Source organism: Lygodium microphyllum, chromosome 11 (genome assembly GCF_053477565.2).
Source record: "Lygodium microphyllum isolate KBCC chromosome 11, Lygodium_microphyllum_v1.1.10, whole genome shotgun sequence".
Classification (NCBI taxonomy): domain Eukaryota; kingdom Viridiplantae; phylum Streptophyta; class Polypodiopsida; order Schizaeales; family Lygodiaceae; genus Lygodium; species Lygodium microphyllum.
This window is the reverse complement of record NC_141145.1, coordinates 86,281,580-86,287,315: the sequence shown is the minus strand read 5'-3', so window position 1 is coordinate 86,287,315 and position 5,736 is coordinate 86,281,580. Positions and strand designations below refer to the sequence as shown.

The window sequence follows — 5,736 nt, the reverse complement described above, 5'->3', positions numbered from 1 at the left end:
TTATTACAGTTTGCATACAACAATACACCGCACACATCTACAAAGAAAGCACCTTTTGAAGTTATTTATGGACATAGATTATCTACACCTGTTGCATCTTTGTCTAATAGAATACAAAGTGCCGATGATATTGCTGTTATGCATAACACTATTTTTGATGAGGTAAAGGATATGATTGCTAAAGCCCAACAATCATATACTAAACAAGCCAACAAGAAAAGACAAGCCATGAATTTCAAAGTTGATGATTATGTTTGGCTTAGAATAGAAAAGCGTAGACTGCAAAGTGTAGATAGACATCCAGTTGTCAAATTAGCCCCTAGATTCTACGGACCATTTAGAATAATTCATAAGATTAATGACAATGCATTCAAGTTAGAACTGCCATCACATTGGAAAATTCATAATACCTTTCATATTAGTTTATTGAGACCATTTAGAGGACAATTACCTATCCACCCTGTATATGAAAACCCACCTTTACTAGAAGAAGAGACTGAAATACTTGAACCAGAAGCCATCATAGACACTGATTACATGACCACTAGAACTGGCCGAAGGTACTCTAGATATCTCGTGAAATTTAAGAATCATCCTGTAGAAGAAGCACAATGGATGCACGCTAGAGACCTAAATGCTTTCCCCACTCTGTTAGCTCCACATTGAGCTAATAGCAATTGAGGTCAATTGCTATCCCACCCCGGGGGTATGATGCCAGGAGGCATATTCCACGGTGGATTCCGTGAGGTTTTATGGTGGATTCCGTAAACTTAGATGACCGGGGCTCATACGCAAAGAGGATTCTTTGTGCGAGAAGTTGATGGGGACGCCTGTCCTTTTCGGGCGTTTTATTAATTTAGTGTGTACATGGGTGATTCCATAGCGGGTGATTCCGCAAAATGCATATTAAATTAATAAACGTTTATGAGTTTAGAGTGCGCACTCGTAATAAATTAAGGTTAGGATTTATTTCTAACCAGTTGATTTATTTATGTAGCTGAAGACTGCTAGGTATTCACTTTTGTCGGTTTAATTGTGTTATTTTACTAACGATTGTGAATGCTTCAGTTGATGTGTAGAGATAGCAGCAGTGGCGGAGGAAAGCATTGGAGTCTAGCGGGTTTTCGACCTTTGGACTATATTTTGATAGGCGCCACGCCTATATTTTGATTATGTCTATAGAGACATCGATTATTTATTATTATTTTGTATGCGCTTATGCGCCTGGATATGTTATTTTTATTTGGACATTGAGATTGGGCGTGCCAGACTCTTTGGGCACCGTCCATTAGCTTTATTTTCCTATTTTTGGTAGAAAGCAAACTCAAAAGCTAAAAGCTTGTCATATTTTTGTAATTGGGCTATTTTTGAGCAAAAAGATTGGAAATATACATTAAATACATGCTTTGTGAAGCCCTCACACAAGGCATGGGGGAGATTCAACCCAATTTGTCTCTTGTCTCATGTCGTGCTTGTTTTTACATTGATTTTTGTGCTAAAAAGTAGAGTGCTTTGTTCTTGGGGACCTTTGGGAATTCACTATGTGAGCTACCTGCGTCCGATCTGCGCACCATAGAAGGCACTCATGGCTCGATATATTGACCATGGGCATAGTGAAGAGGCCATTATCACGATTAGCTATGCCTTGAAAGTATGTCTTGCCATAGGAGCAGCTCACAAGGGTTAAAAAACTCATAATGAGATTGTTAGACTTTGGATGTTGGAGGGCAAGATTGTGTTTAGAAATGCTCTTGTGGATAGGTATGCCAAATGTGGTGCATTTGCACAAGCACAAGAGGTCTTGGACTAGCTTCTTTCTCGAGATGTAGTGTTTCACTTTCTTGGAGTGCACTTATTGCAGAGTATTTTACAGGACTTGAGATAGTATTAAAGTATTAAAGTCCCTCGCAACAACGGTGAATTCATTATTTGGGCTTTATCTAAAGCGCCAGTATTTACACATGGTTAGTTCAATGCTGTATTTTCAAAGGTGTAATCTTCCTATGGTGTGAAAGTCCTATTGGGTGAAAAGGGTGGGGATATGACCACAAACATTGTATACAAGGATGTACTTTAGAAGGTGCAGTGATGTGCATTGCTTTTTCTATAGAGATGTAGTTATTAACGACCATGTAGGGTCACTAGTTTGGTACATAGGTGAATTTCTCTTCATGCCATATTTGGTTAGCATATACTCTTTTGGAAGTGGATTATTTTTCATGTTTCACTATTTATTTAACTTTTGCAAATGCCTACCCTATAGTGGCGCTATTACCCACTATGAAAATGAGCTACAATGCATGTTGCATGCAGTAACGAGTGATGATCTCACAAGAAGGATGGTCGCAAGAGTTGTTGAGTGTTTACATGATGATGTTAATATTGACATTAAGTGCTCAGTTTTTATAGAAGTTATACATTGTAGATACATGCAATGTTTTCGGGTGCATATGAACGAGGTTGACTGCAAGAAGAGGTTTCAATGCTCTCATACTAATAAGATACTGAGACATTTGCTTAAGTACAAGTTCAAGGATGTGGGTTGGTACCTACTGAATGGTTCACACATGTTCAATGAGGTATTATTATTTTTGAAATAAAATGGTCTTTGTTAGTTGTTCCATGTATTTATATTGTAATTTTGTTTAAATGTAGGTGCTAAAAAGAGAGGTAAGACTATTGCATCTCCCATGCGATTACCAACAGAAATTATGGGATCAACCCCTACTTCACCCTCTGCATGTTTTGCTCGAGAATGAAGATTTTTCTAATGATTCCTCAAGGACGATGAAGTTTTATTTCTATTAGGCATCTTGGAGACTGTCTTTTTTTGTTAACATCAATCGTTTACCTATGGTACTTGGAAACTGTCGTGCATGTGTAGATGAAAAATAGCATATAGGATGTCCAAAACTTAGCCTACATGGCTTGCTAATTGAAAGTAGGATGTCTTATATCTTCCCTTCATGGCATGATTAGTGGAAAGAGGCCAAAGATATTAGCGTCATGCTCTACTCCACCTATGAATGTCCTAAATGGATATAACAACAATTTCTCAAAAAAGGAGATAACTTCGTTTTGACTAGGTCTCTTCTTAAAGAAAGTCTTTTGGTAGTGGTTGGTCTTTGTTTCATTACGATCCATTTTAGTATAACATTGTTGTTTCTAAATATCACGTGAAGCAAGCATGTGATTCCTTACATTCGTATAAAGGTGAATGTTTGTAAGTATGGTGCATAGAAGAGTTTGTTTGTATGTCTAACATTCTATATTACAAATTTTATAAACTACTTTTGTTTTTAAGTTTGTGGAGAGAGAGAGAGAGAGAGAGAGAGAGAGAGAGAGAGAGAGAGAGAGAGAGAGAGAATTAGTCTAAATATTACATAAAGCGAGCACGTGTTTTCTTACCATCTTATATAGATGAGATTATATGTATATTTAGCATTCTTTGTTTTAAAATGATAGAGAGAGAGAGAGAAAATAAGGAGATGAGAGAAAATTAAATAAAATTAAATAAAAGATGAAGATAAGAAGAAAAAAAAAAGAGAATTTATAGAGAGGATTGGGAGGGAAGAGAAAGAGAGAGCGAGAGAAACAAAACAACTTAAAAATAGAAAGAGAAAACATGAAAGAGAAAGAAGAGAAATGAGTTATTAGCGAACCGCACAACAACTTCCCGTCCTAGCATTTCATGCACACAAAACATGCACAAATGCTAGTCATACATTATTTTAAAAAAATTTGGCAGTTGAAAACAATGAAAGAAAAAAAGAAATTAAAAAAAGCTTCAAATGGTTGATTCAGTTGCAATGCTTTATTCGTTTCTTCACTCTCACACGAATCAAACCATCACAAAGGTTTCTCTACCCTAAAACCCCTCCTCCTCTCTTCTCTTTTTGGGCCGCCTACCACCACCATCTATCTCTCTCTCTCTCTCTCTTTGTGTCGTCTGTTACAGTTCACTTCATCAAGCTGCCCTCCCTTCTCTGATCGCTCGGCACCTCTATGTCGATCTCTTCCATTCCAGTTGTTAACTCCTCTTCCCCCCGGCACCTTGATTTATTCGTCCTCCAAACATTGCCATTCGGTGATCCACTCACACAATGGCGACCGCCTCCTGCCACTGGCACAGGATTTTCAGCACTGTATCTTGGAGCAAAAAGTTATATCACAGGTGCTACGCTGTTGCCGCTGTCGCGTTGCCGAGGTACGACCTTGATCTCGAAGAATGGGAGTGGCTTTGTCCGCTGCCGGCTCTGCAAGTGACCCACGGGCACAGCACCTGGAAAGACGACCTAAGCCAGCAGGCTTGCAAAGCTTCTCAATGTATCTCACATTTCCATGGGGTCCCTTCTACGGAAAGAAGCAGCGATGTTGCCTTATTTCTCGAAAGAGGTATGACTTCTATACTGATGTGGTCTAAAGATTTTTCCTAGCTTCCTTGTGTGATAATGCATTCTTTCGTGCATAGGCGTGTTGCCCAATTGCATTCTCCTTTCCATAGAGCGTTCAATGGCCAGTACTTTAACATGGTCTGCCCTCTTTGAGATGTTGCATTTGCTAGCACTCAACAGTAGCAATATAGCATCTATCCATTTCTCCTTGAACTGACATTAAGATTAGCTATACTATTGTCAGCAACGTGTTGTGAAATTGCATGTGAAATAACAACCTATCCTAAAAGATTCTATAGGGCATTCAATGTCCAGTACTTTACATTGCACTGTTTATTTTGAGGATGTTTCATTTGTAAGCACTTGCGAGCAACACAACAGTCATGCCTATTTCCTTGACTTGATATTAAGATTAACTAAACTACTGTCAGTAAGATGTAGTGAAATTGCTTGTGAAACAATAACCTATCATGTGCACTTATCATGTTAGGGCTTTTCTCCTTAACATGGCATTGAAACAATGCTATACACTGTTAGCAGCATGATTTTATCACATTTACACGGAGGCTAAGCTATTCTTCTCTCGCTAATTTTAGATGCACATGGGGCAAAGTTGTTTGCCTTTGGCTAATCTTATGTACTTGTTAACTCATTGATTGTTCATTTATTTGCTCTTCTTTTGTGTGAACCAGCTGGCCAATCTTATGATTCAAAGGAAACTAGTGTCCACGATGAGGTAAGACTATTGCATCTAACATATTTATATTGTGAAATCTAGAACTCTAGGATCTCCTAATAGAAATCAAGAGCCTAACTTTGCTATTTGAGTCAATAAGATGGCAAAACATTGTAGCTATACCTATTTTTGTCCATGCCAATGTTGGTTTTGCAACAATAGAGTGCAACGTGTTAGTTATGCCACCATGTAAGCTTTGTATGTGTGAATGGCTCCAAAGGTTCGAATTTTTACATGAAAATAGTGAATGACAATATGATAGGCCCCTTATCTTCGCCATGAAATAATGGTAGTTTTGACATTTGGCTCTTGTGAGTGTCTTTTTTGATGATTTAGATGAATAGATTCTTTGCTTGTCACACTTGTTTTGTAACTTTTTCAAAGTTGCATGGAACACTTAATGATCTTCTCTTTCTACTTTTGATGGTTTCTTCCTTTTCTTCAGCATGTATGAGAAATCTTACTAAAGAGACTAGATGCCAAAGAATAAAATAGCTACACATACCAACTCCAAAGGCATCCCATGAAAGTGTGACATGTGAGTGGAAGCATGAATTCAATATAGCTTTATAGAAGGAACACTTGGTTGCTTTAATGTACGTATAC

At 37.9% G+C, this 5,736-nt stretch overlaps 1 long non-coding RNA gene across 1 annotated transcript; it reads left to right on the top strand.

Annotated features, from left to right (window-relative positions):
- Positions 1 to 3,858: 3,858 nt before the first annotated feature.
- LOC148029048 (uncharacterized) lies at positions 3,859 to 5,310 on the top strand. Its single transcript, XR_015692471.1, has 2 exons — positions 3,859 to 4,395; positions 5,087 to 5,310. It is a non-coding gene; the product is annotated as an uncharacterized LOC148029048 (long non-coding RNA).
- Positions 5,311 to 5,736: the final 426 nt, after the last annotated feature.